At 49.3% G+C, this 17,244-nt stretch overlaps 1 long non-coding RNA gene across 1 annotated transcript; it reads left to right on the top strand.

Moving 5' to 3' along the window:
- The first annotated feature begins 7,867 nt into the window (after positions 1 to 7,867).
- On the top strand, positions 7,868 to 12,590 carry LOC127391716 (uncharacterized). The gene is made up of 4 exons (XR_007891106.1): positions 7,868 to 8,227; positions 9,441 to 9,509; positions 10,888 to 10,956; positions 12,504 to 12,590. It is a non-coding gene; the product is annotated as an uncharacterized LOC127391716 (long non-coding RNA).
- The last annotated feature ends 4,654 nt before the right edge of the window (positions 12,591 to 17,244 follow it).

Genomic DNA, 17,244 nt, shown 5'->3' with positions numbered 1-17,244 from the left:
AAGGGCATGAAAACATTCCCTCCCACAAAAAATAAACTGTCATCCATTATGTTTCAAATTCCTGGTTTGGTTTGTGTTTTTTTCAGCTGTTTGATCTGAGCTTTTATTTGCTGGAAGGGTAGACAAGTTTAGGAAATGGACAATACACTGTGTCATCTGCTCTGGTTGCTGTGCTGCTGCCTCACACTTTTGCTGGTTTTGTTCTTAAAAGCCATTTGTGTCTCTCCCAGCCCTGCCCTCAGCACCCAGCTGGGACGTGACCTCAGGCTATGGGCGTCTCTTCTGCACCTCTCAAGAACTTCTCACCAGCCTTGATGTGTCCTGTTGGAATATTTCATCCCCTTCCTCTGAAAATCAAGCTTTGCTGGTCAAAAGATGAGGAACTCAGGGTAAGTAGTTGGGCACTTAGGAGTGGATTTGGTATCTTGGGAGATCTCAGACTTTGTTAGTGGTTGATTATATGACGGGGAGTGAATTCTTTCATGGTATTTTGCTTTTCACTGAAAAATGTGGGTGGGGCATTGACATCCCAAATCTTACATTTCATCTTTTTTTCCCATTTCAGACTTTCCTAAAGGCCCTTGCTGTGCAGCATGATCTCTTTCTTCTCAAGGTTCTGGGGGGACACGGGAGGCCTTTTAACATTTCAGCTGCTTTAAAAATACACCCTGGACCACCTTAATATTTCCTTTCTGTAGCACATGTCTTCTTTTTTTTTTTTTTTAGCCTTCAGTGAAGCTACTCAGCTTGCTTTTCTTTTTTTCAACCTGAATGGGACACAGAGAAGTGTAGATATGTGCTCCAGATCAGATGCTGATACAATGCAAACACTCTACAGAGGAAATCCTGCCAGGCTCAGGTTCCCTCCTTAGATTGTATCTTTGCAGTGGGTTGCCCAGCCTGGGAACTCAATCTTATTTAACAGTTCCCTTCAAACCAACGTGAAGCTGTTTTCCAAAGCATTAAAAAGCTTCAGCTAATTACATCTTCATTTCATTAAATATCCAGAACATTGCACACATGTTTCAGGGAATGGCATGACCTGATTTAAAAGCAACACACGTGCAGTGTCCATGCAAGCAAATACTGAAACATTTCTTTGCTGCTTCCAGCTCACTGACTTTATTCAGCCATGGTTGGTAAAAAGATGTTACCACAAAACTGTCCTTTCTGTTACTTTCCTCCAGAAAAGCACAGCAGTCCTAGACATCTCTTTCCTGGATCATGGGTCTGTTTAGAGAGATTAGAGACCAGCAGCCCAGGAGAGGTTTGAGAGCCTGGCTGGAAAGTATCTGCCAGTTAGGAGGGGAGAGATGTCAGGAGAACAGGCTGGGCATGGGACTGGAGAGGGACCATTTAACTGCCTGATGTCCTCTGGGGTATGGAGAGAAGTGCAGCAACACACACGGTGCTTCTGGGCAGGAGTAGTGGGGTGGGGGAGGAGCAGGGGCAGCAGGGACCTGCATCAAATGGAGCTGTGGGCTGTGTCCAGCACCAGGGCTGTAGATTTATTGTTCCTAAGGTGGATCAAGAGGCTGATACCAACAAAATGATGCACAAAGCATCTCTATAAGCACCAACTTCTGCTAGGACCTGCCACAGCCACCTGGGCAGGGCAGCACTGTGTGATCTGGACAGATCCTACCCAGCAGAGTCAGTCTTGCTCTCCCCACACAAACAGGGAACAAAGTCTTTTGCAGCATCTAAACCAGACCTCAGCAGTGAGTGGTCCAAGCTGCCATCTCTTCCTGCTCATCATACTGGGAGCTGAGACCTTCTCCCTCTCTACAACTCCCTGAAAGGAGGTTGGAGGAAGGGTTGGTCTCTTCTCCCCAGTAACAAGTGACAGGACAGGAGGAGGTGGCCTCGAGTTGTGCCAGGGGAGATTTAGATTGGATATTAGAAGAAACTTCTTCCCCCAAAGGGTTGTCAGGCCCTGGCCCAGGCTGCCCAGGGCAGGGGTGGAGTCCCCATCCCTGGAGGGATTTCAAAGCCTGGAGATGGTGCTGAGGGACACGGGGCAGGGGTGGCCTGGGCAGGGCTGGGGAAGGGCTTGAGGATCTGAAAGGTCTTTTCCAACCAAGAGGATTCAATGATTCTAAATACAGACCTGGAACATTTACTGCCTGTAATGTAACTCCCACTGAACTATTGTCATTTGTTGCCTGGTTTCTAAGACTCTACATTTGTCTCACATTAGATCCTCTCCCAGTCCTCAGGGATGGAAAATGGGGAGCTGTGATTCTGGAGCCATCCCTTGATGGCAGGAGGGATCAATGCTGTGATTCTGGGACTGGAGATTGCTGAGAAAAATCACCAGATATTACAATAGTGAGGCTAAAAGTCTGAGATGAGCTCTCACAGTTCTCCTCATCTTGCTGCATGTCCCCAGCCTCCAGCTCCTGCAGCCTTGCATTAGGTGGAAGTGCTAATTGTCATGTTTTTATTGATTTATGATCTTTTTATTGCAGTGGCTCAGACAAGCAGCGTGTGCAGGGTAGGGCCACCAGAAACCACCATCCAGCCTAAAGCCTGAAGCAAGTTAAATGAGTCAGTAACACGTATCTGCTCAAGATCCCTATTTAGGGTTTTTTTAAAGCTTCTCTTGTGGGTGGGGTTGTAGAATATGATGGGTTGGAAGGGACCTTGAAAGGTCCCACTGGCCTAAACCCTGGGTGTTTCAGCTTTGGTGCTTGTACTCTGGGGGGGATTTGGGCAAGCAGCCATCACCCCCTCACCTTTCCCATGGGATAAGGTGCTTTCACACCCCTTGCATTGCCTTCTCCTTGGGGCAAGGCTGCAGGCTCCAGATGTTTGGAGCTGGGATTTCTCCACAGCCTTCATCAGCCTTGCAGTCTTTAGCAGGGAAATTTACCTGCCCCCCACCAGAGACCTAAGCAAATGCAAGCAAATAAATGATATTCCCTTTCTCCCTCCCAAGCCTTCTTTTACAAAAAAAAACAAACAACAAACCAAAACCAAAAAATCACCACTTTTAAAAAAAAAAAGAAAAGAAGGGAATAAAAAATCAAATCAGTCTCTCTCTCTAAGCAAAGCTGGTGTTTATTGTCTGGCTGAGGCTGACAAAGCCCTTCCCTTTTTTTAAATCAACATTAAAAAACTACTGAGCTCCTCCCCTGCCACCAGCTCAGCCTCCCATCCACGAAGCCCCTTCCCTCTCCCAGACAGGCACCAGATTTCAATTTAGCTGTGAGCAAGGGAAGCTCAATTAGGTTATTAAATTTCACACACTAATTGACACGCCTGCCATAAAATAAAACTTGCACAAACACAATTTATCCTAATGACACAGGGGGTGACGCTTTCTGCTCCCTGTGCCCCTCTCATCCCCCTCTCCCCCAGCTCCCACGTGAACCTGGTTTAATTACACCCCCAGCAGAGGGGGGGTGGGCAGGGGTGGGAGGTTAAAGAGAAGTAAACACTGGTGGGATGTTTCCTGTTTCAGCATGAAGGGCTGGGCAGGTTTGAGGGTCTGCTCCTCTTCCCAGTGCTGCTGGGGATGCTCAGGCTCTCCTCCCCAGCCATGCCATGAATCCACTGAATAAATCCTTAATGGCAAGAGATTAACCTCAGCTGGGTGCCCTGACATGAGTTAACTGCTGATGGTTACAGCAAGGCTTCTGCAGGACTCTCTGGAGATCTTCATCTCCTGGTGATGGACCCATCACCACCCCACCGGGCATCTCACACCTCCCAGCCCTGATGGGGAATACCCTGCAACAAAACCAGTCTCTCCCAGGAGTTTCCCTCCTCATTGCTCTGTGGCAGAGCTTTGGGCATGATCCTCCCAGCCTTTTTTTTTCATCCTTTTCCTCCCATGAAATCTACCTGGAGAAAAGCAAAGTGACCAAGTGGCCACAGTGTCCTGTGCAGGCACAGGAGCAGCAGCTCTGGCTCCACTGCTTGCCCAAAATTGCTTTCCCCACAAAACTTAAAGCACAGTCACCTCTCTTTTTTTTCATTTCTTCTGGAAGAAGTTGGTAAAGAACTGATGAGAGAACCTGAGCAATGCCTTGCAGTGTAGCTGATTCTGTAGCTGCTCTAACAACTTATAATAGGCACTTCAAGAAAAAATAAAATAAAATTCAACTTTTTCCAAACATTTCCCAAGTGGTCTCATGGCTTAAATACAGTTCTCCAAGCACAGGGTCCTGCTGGACAACCAGGAATGGAGCTGGCATCCTCAGGAAGGGGATGGTCTAATAGTGAGGCTGTGTTACAGTAAGAGCTGGGGCTGCACAGCTGTGTTAGATACATGTTGGAGCTGCATATCTGGCCTGTAGCATGATGTCTTTGCATGTCATGCCATCCTGAAGTCAAAATCAAGTGACTCACAGAGCCATGGCCTGATCTGAGCTGCATCTGAATTACAATGTCACAATTCAAAATGTGTTGCCCATTATCAGTGACAAGGAGAAATTTCAGTCACTTTAGTGTCTTTCTCCTGCATGTCTTTTCTGCAGGGATCTTCCTGAATATATACAGAAATAGCACCAGGGAAAGTATGAAGGTTCCTCCATGCTCTTCATGCCTTCTTAGTCCTGAGCTTTGATGAAAAAAAGGCAGGAAATTACAGGGAGGAAATAATGCAAAATATCCAGGCTGGACCTAGCAGTGGTTTGGACCTGAAACTTATACTGAGGAAAAAATATTGGAGTTCTTAGTGCCATGAGGCAATGCTTAGCATCTGAGGGGCACAAAAGTGTTGGAGGATGGACATCCCACCACTCCTGTGCTGCTGTGTGCCTGGGCACAGCCTCCAACCTGGGACTGGGCCAGTAAGAAACCCAAAGCCCAGTGGGGCTCTGGGTCCCACCTGAGCTCGGCAGGGGGGAGGGACTGAATCCAGGCAGACATCACCCCTCTGCCCTGCCTGGGAGAGGACAAGGCTCAGCCCCTGCTGCCTCAGCCACTCGTTAATGCAGAGCATGGATTTCATTACCCTGATTGCTCAATTCTGTTATTAACAAGGCATAAATCACCAAATTACTCGCTCAGCCTTCGAGTCACCAACCCCTGGGAGAGGCTGGCAGTGGATGCCCAGTCCAGGTCATGGCCCTCAACCCACTACGTGTCCCCTTAGCTGGGGCTGGGTGTCAAACCCTGGGCTTGGCCTCTTTACACTTTCCTTAAACATTGCTCTACTGGAGCTTTTTAGATTTGCCCAGTCACAGCTGTGATTCCAGAACCTGACACTGGTGTCCCGAGCAGGGATGGGTGCACAGAAATGAGTCTGGCCACCTTCACCAAAATCACATCTCCCACCCTCAAAGCCTCCCAAAACCTCCCTGCTCCTGCTGTGTCCCTGAAGAAATGGGAGGGAATGCAAGCAGAGGGAGCAACAGATCCCTGCCACTAACCTGTTTCTCCCTCTTGGCTTCCCTACCACCTTCCTTCTTCCCTCCGTGTTTTGCTCTGAACCCAGGGCTGGATCAACTGATTTGCTGTCCCCCACCAACTTTATTATCAGAGGTGGCAGCAAACAGCTACTGAACTTCCTGGACTGCTCCTAGTCCCCCTTCAGCCACGTCCCTTCAGGGCTGGAGAGCCCCCAGCTGCCTGCACAGCCTGTCCCACCCCCTGTCCCTGTGACCTTACATCTCTGCTCACTTCACACCTTGGTGTGTGGCTGCTGACAGCAGAGCCCAAGGAGGATCTTGAGACACAGTCCTTAAGAGGGGAAAATATTTGAGGCTGGAGAAGACCTGTTTCCTGCTGCAGCAACTCCGAATTTCTTCCAGCAGGCAGGCTGGGCTGTGCTGTGTCACCAGCAACACCAGGGACCATCCCAGAGAGCAAACAAGGCCACGTGCAAGAGCCACGTGGAGCGATGGCACATGCTGAGGACACAGCTCTGGTGGGCTCTGCTGCACCCTGGGACTGCACCCACCTCTCAGCACATCTGCTCCAGGGCTCTGCTGCTGAATCTCAGCACAAGCTCTCTACAGCTCATCAGCTGCACTGTTGTTGCAGGGTTTTTGGCACCCAGGGGTGGAGGAAGGGTAGGCAGGACCAGGTGGCATCCATCCAAAATCAGCCAGCATTTCATTTTTGTCTTTATGGGCATTTTGTCAAGCAGAACTGCAGAGGGGAACTCTACAAAGAGTAATTAACCCCAGGCTGTGGGCAGTGCTACCCCTGCTTGCCCCCTAACCTGCGGGTCCACAGGAAATCTGAGATGCCACTAATAGGTTTTCAACAGCTGAGTCCATTTCTGGTCCAAATCTATTTGATATGGCTCTCAGATAACGCTGTTGATTATTTTCCTGAGCACTCACAGAACGCTTCCTGTTGTGTGAGCCTTGACTGCAAGGATAAACAAACAGAAAGATGGGCAGGGAGCTGGTGAAATCGATACCCCGGCACTTCAGCAGGCACTGGTGTCAACTAGAAATGAAGCTATGAAGCAGAGTAATTAATTAGGTAAAATGCAAGGCAAGCTGACAGTCCTAATTAAGACGGGGAGTGACAGTCTGGAGGGCCCTGCACTGCCCACTCCATTTTCTCATGGCTTGTGAAATACGGGGGGATCGTCCCTCTGGCCCTGCAGGAGGACACATGGGAGAGCAGGGGGCTCCCTGGATCCATAGCCCATCCCAGCCTTGCCCTGCAGCAGCTGCTTTGAAGGCAGGAAGGGCAGGACAGGGTGGCTGCAGCAGCACCATCCTCCCTCTCCTGTTCCATCCCCAGGGAACTTTCCTTCTTCTTCCCCAAGAGCGGAATTTTGATTCATGACCCGAAGCAAGTCGATCCTCTCCAAAGAGGTCCTCTCTGAGTCACCCCTCTGTGACAGCCCTGGGTGCTGTCCCCCTGTGAAGGAGCTGTCTGTTTTGGGAGCACCCTGCTGCAGCCCCAGCCCCGAGCAGCCAGGGCCACGGGGAAGCTGCTTCCTGGGAAGGTGCCGCGGTGACAGTGGGGTCTCCACATTCAGCCCCTCAGTCTGGGTGGCTCTGCTGGGGTGACCTCTGGAGCCCAGGCAGGGTGTAAAGCTGGTGGGGATCACAGGGACATGAAGCACCTAGGGTGGTTCTGAACTGTTGCTGTGGCCTTGCCCAGGTCTCCCTGTGGTTGCCACCCTTCTCACCTGATCCACCCAGGAGCATCCCATACCTGGGCTCACAGCTGACTCCTTTGGGCACCTGCTCAATCCCGGGAGGGGGATGCTTGCTGCTTCTTTCTGGCAGTCAAATATGTTGTCTCTGCTGGTCCTGTTTCATGCTTTCCTTTTAACTCCTTCTGTTAAGGCTGCATCCCAAGGGATTACCCTCTGGAGCTGACAGCCAGCAAGATCTGTTGCTGAGCCCTCTATCTTTCCTGCAAACACCCTTGCTCTGTGGCACGTGGGCCCAGGATAAGAGGCACAGAAAGAAGCAATTCCTTGTGACTTGGTCTGCAAAGTCTTTTGAAAGTGAAGTTATGGCTGTTAAATGTTAACACCATCTAATTGTCTGTCCTTATCACGTCTTTGCAGTGAAGTGATGATATGGGTCTCTTAGGAGCTGGTCACACAGAAGCCCCCAAACCCAGGGAACTGTCATGGCATTTCATTTCCTCCCCAAGCACTGGAGGTTTTCACACAGGCTTTGTCCCAAGACTTTCTCTGGGCTCACTGAGTGCTCCCACTAAGGAGAAAACGTCTTCAGGAGCAAAGCTGAAATGGCCAAGCCCAGCCCTGGCTGAGTGAGGCCTGGGAGCCCTCCCGCCGTGTTTCTGCCACCCTCCCTGTCCTTTTCCCACCCTCAAGGACAACTGCAAAGTTGCTTATCAGCCTGTAAATCAGCTGTGGCAATAAAACCCTGGCATCCAGAGCAATAGCTTTTGTACTAATGTACTACTTTGCAATTGCTGTGCATATCTAACACATTAATGACACAAATTCATTACAATAAATGAAGACACAGACTGGCTGGGGGCCAGAGGCGAGTGAGGACAAAAAAAAGGAAAGGAAAAAAAAACACCACACAGTAAAAAAAATAGAAAGTTGCTTTTGCTTCTGCCAGTTGGCAAGTTTGTGATGTGAAGTTGGATGTGGAGAGCTTCTGGCCAGTGATGGGAAGAAGTGGCTGCTAAACACAGCAGCAGTGGTGCCAGGGGGCTGAGAGTGGGAAGGGATGGTGATCCAGCCAGGATCTCCAGGGGAAATGAAGGAGGCAAATGGCTTTATCAGCAGAGGGATGGATTGTGTGAAGCAGCTCACAGTTCCCAGGTAAGAAAACCTGTTCACTCATGTGAAGGTCTCATCACAAGCAGGAGAAGGGGAATTATGTCCAGCTATTGATTCAGCTACTGCTTCCTTTGCCTTTCTGCTTTTGGATTCATCTCCCTGTCTTTCCTGATCTAGCTCTGCCTCTGTCACCCCCAGTGCTGCTCTACTGGGGATCTGTTTTTCTGTGTATTGGCAGTGGATACAGAAATCCTTTAATAACTCAGATATTTTATTGTGAGAGATTTAAAAATCTTTTATGTGTAGTTTAGCAAGGGAGGTGCAGTGCAATACGTATCAGATCAAAGGCAAGACACTTCATACTACAGGACTGTTTAATTTAGTAACAAGATCCAATGCATTCTAATTAAAATCAGAGCTATTCAAATGAGAAATAAGGCATCAGTTTTTAAGGATGAGTAAAATTAACCATTGGAACAAGCAATCAAGTGAACTGTTGGATTCTGTTGCTTGCAAACACAATATTCATAATCCTGGAAGTGAAATTATAATTGACTACATATTATTAGTTACAAGTTGAAGGAAATGGATATTTTATGACCCTTATTCTACAAGGTTCATATGCTGGATATAACCTTCTGGATGTGTGCTCTGGTGACTGCAGCTTGTTAGTCCATCTATGCCCAGAGCATCAGCTCCTCACGTCTTGGCAGCCAGGCAGGTGTGTAGGAGAGGCTCTGGTTTGGAAACACAGGGTTTGGACTTGGGGCTGGACAAAATGGACCCAGTTTCTGCTGCTCTCTTCATTCTGGCTGGAGGTGTGGAGCACGGAGAGTGCAGTATGGTGAGAGGAGGTGCTCACCTCCTCATGCCCCAGCTATCAAATGAATTCATGTTGACAAGAGGGAGGAAAATAAAATTAAGACTTAATGAGGGGTACAAGCCAGATTTTCAGAAGGAACATCTCATGGGAGCAAAACTCATGCACCTGATGTTGCATCAGAAACTGTGTCTACACACTCACTGAGACAACAGAAATGTTTAGTTCTGCAACTTTTGTTTTTGAATAATGAACAGATGGACAAGAGAGGCGGGCAGACCTTGAAACCTGCCCTCCTCAGTCCTTACCCTCCTGGATACCTTTGGTGATTCCCACCACAGTAACACCCTGTTGTCCCTGGAAAACATTTTAATTCTGGTACAGCAGGTACTGGTGAGTGGGGATGGTCCATCTGAGTGTTTTCTTTCCCCAAAGCCTAGCACCACAGGACAAAGCTCCACCAGGTGACTCTACAGGGAATCTGCAGGAGAAGACCTGAGCCAGGTGAGCTGGTTTTGAGTTCATCCATGTGCCAGGGATCACTTTTGTCTCACAAAAAGGAGCCCAGATGACCATGTACAGTGGCTCCAGCTCCCACTGCCTCTGTGGCAGCAGGCAGAGGTCCCACAGATCTGAACAGGTTCTATCTCAGGCCACCCTCACCTCCTCCTTCTGGACCAGCAGCTGCCTGAGGTGTGACCACATCAGCTTGCAGGACACTTTTCAAAGCTTTTCTGCAACTGTGCATCTTTTGGTCTGATTGCAAAAAGGAGCCAAACTCCTTGGCTGTTCTTGTTAGGAAACACTTTTCTTTTTTTTACCACCTTCTGAGCACAGATTCTTTTCTTGTGCCAAGGGGAACATAAATAAAATGTCCCACACAAGGACAGATGTTGAGCTGTTTCCTGACACAGCTCTGCTGGGACTCCTGCCCTGCACTCCCAAGCACTGTAAATACTGCAAGGAGAGAGCATTTGCAGGAGACAGAATGAGTCTGTTCAGACCAACGAGGCAATTGAAGGGCTTCCCTGCACAAAACACTGCCCTGAATTCATGCTCCAGAGGGTCTTCAGAGTTTGCTACAAATTTAGTGGCAAATTCCATGAGAATGAAGGTTGATTAAAGCTCCTGGATAATTACTCGTTTAGCTGCAGAGCGTGTGCTGGAGGAGAAGCCTTGCAAAGCTTTCTAAAGGCTGGAAAGCCCAGTGCCTCAGCCAGAGCTGCCAAGGGAGCAGATGTGCCAAGTGGAGCACCCGAATGAGATCAGTGACAGTCATTATATGGAGAGGGAAGCAAAACACTCACCCACACAACTGCAAATCTGCCTCAGCCTTGTGCAACTGCAGCTCTGTGCCCGTGCCTCTGATGGGAGCTTGGCTGCAGCTGAATGTACAAGTGGACTCTTTCTTAAGCTCCTGTGTGTACGTTTGCCCTTCCCTCCTCCCTCCCTCTCCATTATCGAGCTCAGGGTTTGCTGGCGTGGTGGGAATGAGGGGCCAGCTCTGCTGAAGGTGATGACCCCCCAACCCCAAGCATCTGTCCCCAGGTGTTTAGAAAATCAGCTGTGGATGTGCAGAGGGTGGGCTTGAGAGGTGCTGAGACAAAGCCTGAGATGGGGGCCAGGCTGGGGACCTGCCTCTCCCACTGCCCTTTGGTGTCTGAACCTGCCCTGACCCAGGGCAGTGCAGGAGCACAGGACTGATTCAGTGAGGAAACAACCTTCTCTGCAGCCTTTGGGACCTCCCAGCTAACCTCACACAGGTTTGACAGGGGTGCTGAGGGCTTTGGCTCCTTTTTGCATCAGAGTAAAATATTTTAATTCTGGTACAGCAGGTACTGGTGAGTGGGGATGATCCATCTGAGTGTTTTCTTTCCCCAAGCCTAGGACCACAGGACAAAGCTCCACCAGGTGACTCTCCAGGGAGCCCGCAGGAGAAGACCTGAGCCAGGTGAGCTGGTTTTGAGTTCATCCTTGCGCCAGGGATCACTTTTGTCTCACAAAAAGGAGCCCAGATGACCATGTACAGTGGCTCCAGCTCCCACTGCCTCTGTGGCAGCAGGCAGAGTTCCCACAGATCTGACAGGTTCTATCTCAGGCCACCCTCACCTCTTCCTTCTGGACCAGAGGGGCACAGCCCAGCCTGGCTCCATCAGACACATTTTCTCTATTTAGAGCCCATTATTTTAAGGACAGTCCCTGATGCAGGGCACAAAGCATCCCTCACCTGCACCATTAAGGTGATGCAGAACCACAACCCATCCCAGCAGCTTCTGCACCTGCCAGGGCTCAGCGTTTTGGCTCCCCAGGGTGTTGGGCAAAACAGAGTTCAACCTGGCTCCTGGCAGCAACCACCCCCCCTTCCAGAAACCCCCATGGGTGGAGTAATAGTTCTAGGCACCGTGTCATCATCTACAATTTCCAGGCCATCACAAATAGCACTTAAGGTCATTTCTCTCCTATTAGAGGGGAGCTGGGGGAGCAGGGGGCTAAGCTGAGCATGGGGCCACGCTGCAGAGCTCTGCCAAGGGCTGACTCTATTAGCACACAAATTGCAGGCTTTCAGAAGATGTCTTCTGAAAGGCTCCTAAATACACTCAACTCTAACCAGGAAGTTAAAAATTTTAATCTAATTGTCACCAAGACATGCTTGTTTGTATTAGGTGAGTTGCTGGGTAAGTTTGTCCACTCCTTAAGCCATTTATTTGTCCAAAAAATCAAACACAAGAGTCAGTTTTGACATTGTATGTTGAGCTGAGTCCTGCTATTTCATTTCTGCCCCCTATCTCTGCCTTCATTTGCTAAGCTCAACCTCTCTCTAAGTGATGAGGTCTTTAACACCATGCCCAGTGCACTAAGATATAAATGCCACTACAGTAAAAAGCAGATGAAGTTTCTGGTTATAGGAAAACTACCTAAATGTTATTACCTGCTAAGATAATTGGCTCCATTAGGTAATTTGGCTCCATTCGTGGCCCATTATTTTAAGAAAAGCTCCTGATGCAGGGGGCAAAGTATCCTTTATCTGCCCTAACAAGGTGATGAAATCTTGGGATGAAAGGATGAAGTGAATACGCAGTGATTTGGGAGTGCAAGGACCACATCCCTGTGCTGAAAGTTTGGGGTTTTATCCTCAGGTAACCATGGGTAGTTTCAGAGCTGGAAAAGGTACCTGTTGTAGAGTGCATGAGTCCTTCTTGGAGAATTTCAGCTCCCTTCCTTGACTTTAGGAAGCTGGGAGATGCAGAGAGATAAAATTAAGCAATGTATTTGGTTGTGAGCTACTCTACAGGACAAGGGGGCTGCAGTCCAGGCTGGGGGGGAAAAGGGAGGTGACTCCCCAGGTGAGCAGAGTTTCTTTTGGGGCACAAACCTGCAACATGGGTGGAAGCTGAGTTAATTGGGAAGGGGGAAAGCTTGGCCTTTCTGGGCAGAGTAGCTGTTGCTATCAGCACAGTCGTGGTTGAGCTTTACTAATGACTGGGTTTTCCTCTCCAGGGCTTCCTGGAGCCTTCTCAATGAGGCTTCTGTGCTTCCATGGGATCTGGATTTCAGCTTCCTGCAGAATAAAGGATGGCTCCCTTCCCCTTGTGTAATGAGTGTTTACCCAGGGGTGCTGATACCACCAGAGTCTGTCACTGCAGGATCAGAAGCAGAACTGCACAGCCTCTGATAAAGAGGCCAGATGTGCCACTTTAATTAATGCAATTTGCTAAACACTGGAACAATTAAGTGCAACGTGATAGCACAGTAATCTTTGGGGCCAGGAAGTGCCGTCCCTGAGGCATCCCCAGCTGCTCCAGCTTTCCTTTCTCCCCTGCCAGTTTCATAAATGCAGAAGCTGAAAGGATTTGCAGGGGAGCCCCAACATCAAATAAAGCAGCAGCCTGACAGGACACAGGCAAACACAAACGGAGGGCAAGGGCCTGTGGTTTGCACAGGGAGCTGGGATGTGTCTGCAAGAGCACCCAGGGGCACCCCACCACAAACCCAGCCCTCTTGAGCATCAAGAGACACAAACAAAGGTGTAGAGGAGCTGAGAGTGTAAAATACCCAAGGCAAAGCAAACACAAACACCCAGGGTGTTGCACAGACACCCTGTAACCTGTTCCCACACACCTTTTTTCCCGCTACAAGAAGGAAACTGAGGGGCTGGAGCGTGTCCAGAGAAGGGCAAGGGAGCTGGAGCACCAGTCAGATGAGGAGCAGCTGAGGGAGCTGGGGGTGTCCAGCCTGGAGCCAAGGAGGCTGAGGGGAGACCTGCTGGCTCTGCAGCTGCCTGAGAGGAGGTTGGAGCCAGGGGGGTCGGGCTCTGCTCCCCAGGAACAAGTGATAAAAAAAGAGGGAATGGCCTAAGGTTGCACCAGGGGCCGTTTAGGTTGGATATGAGAAGAAACTTATTCGTTGAAAGAGTTATTAAACAGTGGCACAGGCTGCCCAGAGCAGTGTGGGGTCACCATCCCTGGAGATGTTTGAAAGCCCTGTGGGTGTGGTGCTGAGGGACATGGTTTAGGGGTGACTTCTTGGCAGCCCTGGGTTAGTGGTGGGACTCAATGGTCTTAAAGGTCTTTTCCAGCCAAAATGATGCTGTGATTCTGGATGCTGTGACCTCTAGCACTGAGCAGGCACCAGTGCCAGGCTGGGCACCCTGTCCCCAAGCACACACCTCGTCCCTCACTGCCTCTTTGCCTGGCACAGGAGCCTGGGCACAGGCCCTGTTCCTTCTGTTCATGCACAAAACAGAAAAGCTCCAAAGTTTCTCTTTCAGACACAGAAATCCTCTGGGACTTCCCTCCTGAAGAACCAGAGGGAGTAAAAAAAAGAAACACAATAACAAGGGGAAAATGAAGAAGTTTCTTTAAAAGCCCACGGATTTCAGGGTAAGTGATGGGAAATTAGAGAGGTGATAGATGGGCTAATTTCCCTAACTGACAACCCAGACAGCAAAAAAATATATAATAATGTTTGGGTTTGATTTGTGTTCTCCCCCTCCCTGCTGTACATAAGCTGTGTGTGTGTGTGTGTGTGTGTGTGTGTGTGTGCACTTTCAGTAGGGAAGATGTTGCTTGTTATTGTAAAGCACATGGATCTCTTTACCAACCTCTAACAGAACTGTCTGGAACATGGAAAATGCAACTAGAAAAAAGTATCTTGAACAAACTTTTCCCAGCTGCTTCTTTTTCCCTGCAAACTGACACTAACAAACCTGCTGCAGAATCACAGCATGTCAGGGGTGGGAAGGGACCTCTGAAGATCATCCAGTCCAACCCCCCTGCCAGAGCAGGACCAAAACTAGGGCAGGTCACTCAGAAAGGCATCCAGACAGGTCTCCAGAGAAGGAGACTCCACAGCCTCTCTGGGCAGCCTGTCCCAGGGCTCTGTCACCCTCACAGGAAAGAAGCTCTTCCTCATGTTGAGGTGGAACTTCCTGGGCTCCAGTTTGAATCCATTGCCCCTCGTCCTGTCCCAGGCCACAAGGGACAAGAGCTTGTCCCTGCCTTCTTGATGCCCTCATGTATTGATAGACATTCATTAGATCCCCCCTCAAGCTTCTCCTCTCCAGACTCAACAGCCCCAGGTCTCTCAGCCTTTCCTCATCAGACAGATGTTCCAGCCCCTTCATCATCCTTGTAGCCTCCCTTGGACTCTCTCCAGTAGATCCCTGTCCCTCTGGAACTGGGGAGCCCAGAACTGGACACAAGGTGATGATTGATTTAAGGCAGATGTGGGCTCACCCCTGTGAGGTGACTGGGTGCTCTGGACATTATATGTCACTCAGGATCTGCTTGACATCACAGGCCTTGAGGGGAATTCACCCCAGATTGGTGCTAAGGGCAAAGCCAAGTTGACTGGGGGCAGTGCTGTCTAGGTCTCTGCCCTTGCTGCATGGATATCCTGCGTTTCTGCTGGGGCAGCTGATGTCATGTGTGATTTGGGAAAGGCTCTGAAGAGTGGAGATGTGACAGAGAGAGGGGGACAGAGCTATTTAGCATGGCAAACAATAGGGGAGACTGGGAAGGGCGTGTAGTGATAGGACAAGGGCAATGGTCTTAAACTAGAGCAGGGTAGATTTAGATTGGACATTAAGAATAAGTTCTTTACAATGAGGGTGGTGAAGCACTGGAACAGGTTGCCCAGAAAGGTGGTGGAGGCCACATCCCTGGAGACATTAAGGTCAGGCTTGATGGGGCTCTGAGCAACATGATCTAGTTAAAGAGGTCCCTGTGCACTGCAAGGGGGCCTGGACTAGAGGACCTTTAAAGGTCCTTTCCAACCCCACACATTCTATGATTTGTAGCAATTCCCAGCATGTCTGGAGCCTGTGGTGTGACCTTTTCCCAGCCTATTTCCAGAAGTATGTATTATTACACTGGCATGATCCTTTGGAACCATCTGTTTGGATGCATGTCCCTGTCCCATGTGCAAAGGCTTGAGGATGATATAAAAACCCTGCACTGGGTGCAGACAGATTCAGGGAGAGATTGAGCTGAGCCCTGTAACTGCTCAGAAATGGGCTCTTTTGGGGTGAAAACAGTTCTGAGCATGTCCTTGAAGTCTTAGCAGCACACTGGAGCCTGGGATTTATGATGAATGAAGTGATAAACCAAGCTGGATGCTTCCTGTCACTCTTCTACAAATGTGATATGGGTCTTCTTGTTCCCCAGTCCAGAGGGGACCATCCAGCTTGACCATCACCTTTAGGGTTGAAAGGCTGGGTTGTGCTTCCCTGGCTCTCAGGAATGTCCCCACCTCCAGAAGTCATTTAGTCTGGTGGTTTGGACCTCCAGGAGAATGGGCTTTGGAAGGAAAAATGGAGGCACCAGTAGACATGTCCAGCCATGAGTGGATGTGCCCTCAGGTAGCCTGCTGGACTGAATTCCTGGAGGGTCTGACTGGAGGAGAGCTTTGCTTCTAGCTTCACAGCAAGCCTGGTCTTCAGAGAGGACCAAAGTACCTCTGTACACGCCAAGAAACAGAGCCTGGATTGCACCTACTGCCAGAAGGTGTCTCTGGAGCAGCAGGGGCTAAGCTGAGGGGCTGGGATGCCATGCTGGGTTTCAGTGTTGAAACTCCTCCAAGGCACCTCAATGCTCTTTTGCACATGGCTTGAAGCATCTCTGAAGACAGCACATAAGCTCCCAGGCCACTTACTTAAGTTAAAAGGCCCTTTTGGATGAGAGCTGTTGTTTGTTGACAGAAAGGGTGCACGTCTGTCTTGTGAAGGCAAGAGCATAACTCAGAGCCAACCCCCCTGAGATGACTTGGGAGGTCTCAGTCTGCAGACCCTTGCATACACCAGCACACTGGTTTCAGGAAAACACTGCCTTTCAAGTAGGGATAGGAAATTAAAAGAAATTAATATGCTACTCAGCAAGATTAATTAATTAGCTAATGTGCCCCCAACACTTAGCAGTGGTAAAGCCCTAGATAACTTTTTATGTCTGAGGAAATATGGTCTAAAGTAGTTTGATTCCAGCCCAGTAAAACTAACATCGATTAGGAGGCTGATTTGGAGGGAGGGGAGCAGTGCCAGCCCCTGCCTGGTAATCACAGGCTGCAACAGAAGAGCTGCTGCCTCCAGGATGAAGGACTTGAGGTTACGGCATCATAAAACACCCGAGTCCATAAAGTTTCCGAGCTCTGAAGGCAAGCCTTAAAAGTTAACACCATGCAATATCAGAGCCATAACAACAAGTCACCTACAGGCATTTGTTATTCACTGAGGGTCACCCTCACTGCACGCTCACCAAAAGCCCTGGCCTGGCTCAGGAACCTTCCCCTGCGCCGGGAGATTTACGGGAATATTATTGCGCCTTAAGGAAATGCCAATCAATTATTTTAACACTAATTTCAACCACTTTAATAACTCTCCCAAGGTACAGACTGACCATATTTAACAGGGTAGCTGTTAAGCTGCAAGAGATCTCATTTCCCCCTTTGCAATTGGACATTGTGCCAGTTGTGCTGTCGATAAGGGCTGCATATTACAATTAGAGTCGTATGTTAAACTGCCATGGATTTCATATTATAGCCCTGTGTTATGCCTCTAAACATCCTCTGGCAACCTTTCTACATGCTCTTCTGTACAAAGGACTGGCTTGACCTGAAATTCATCATCTTTCAATTTTCACTAAAGGGAATGAGGTGCTGACAATTCCCCTGAAGGGTGGTAGAGGCTGGGTGCTCCATCCCTCGGGGCTCTGAAGAATCACCCTCCTCCTCAGCAGGGATATGTAGC

This window comes from Apus apus, chromosome 17 (genome assembly GCF_020740795.1).
Source record: "Apus apus isolate bApuApu2 chromosome 17, bApuApu2.pri.cur, whole genome shotgun sequence".
Classification (NCBI taxonomy): domain Eukaryota; kingdom Metazoa; phylum Chordata; class Aves; order Apodiformes; family Apodidae; genus Apus; species Apus apus.
The sequence above is the reverse complement of the archived record's forward strand: the minus strand, read 5'-3'. Positions and strand labels throughout refer to the sequence as shown.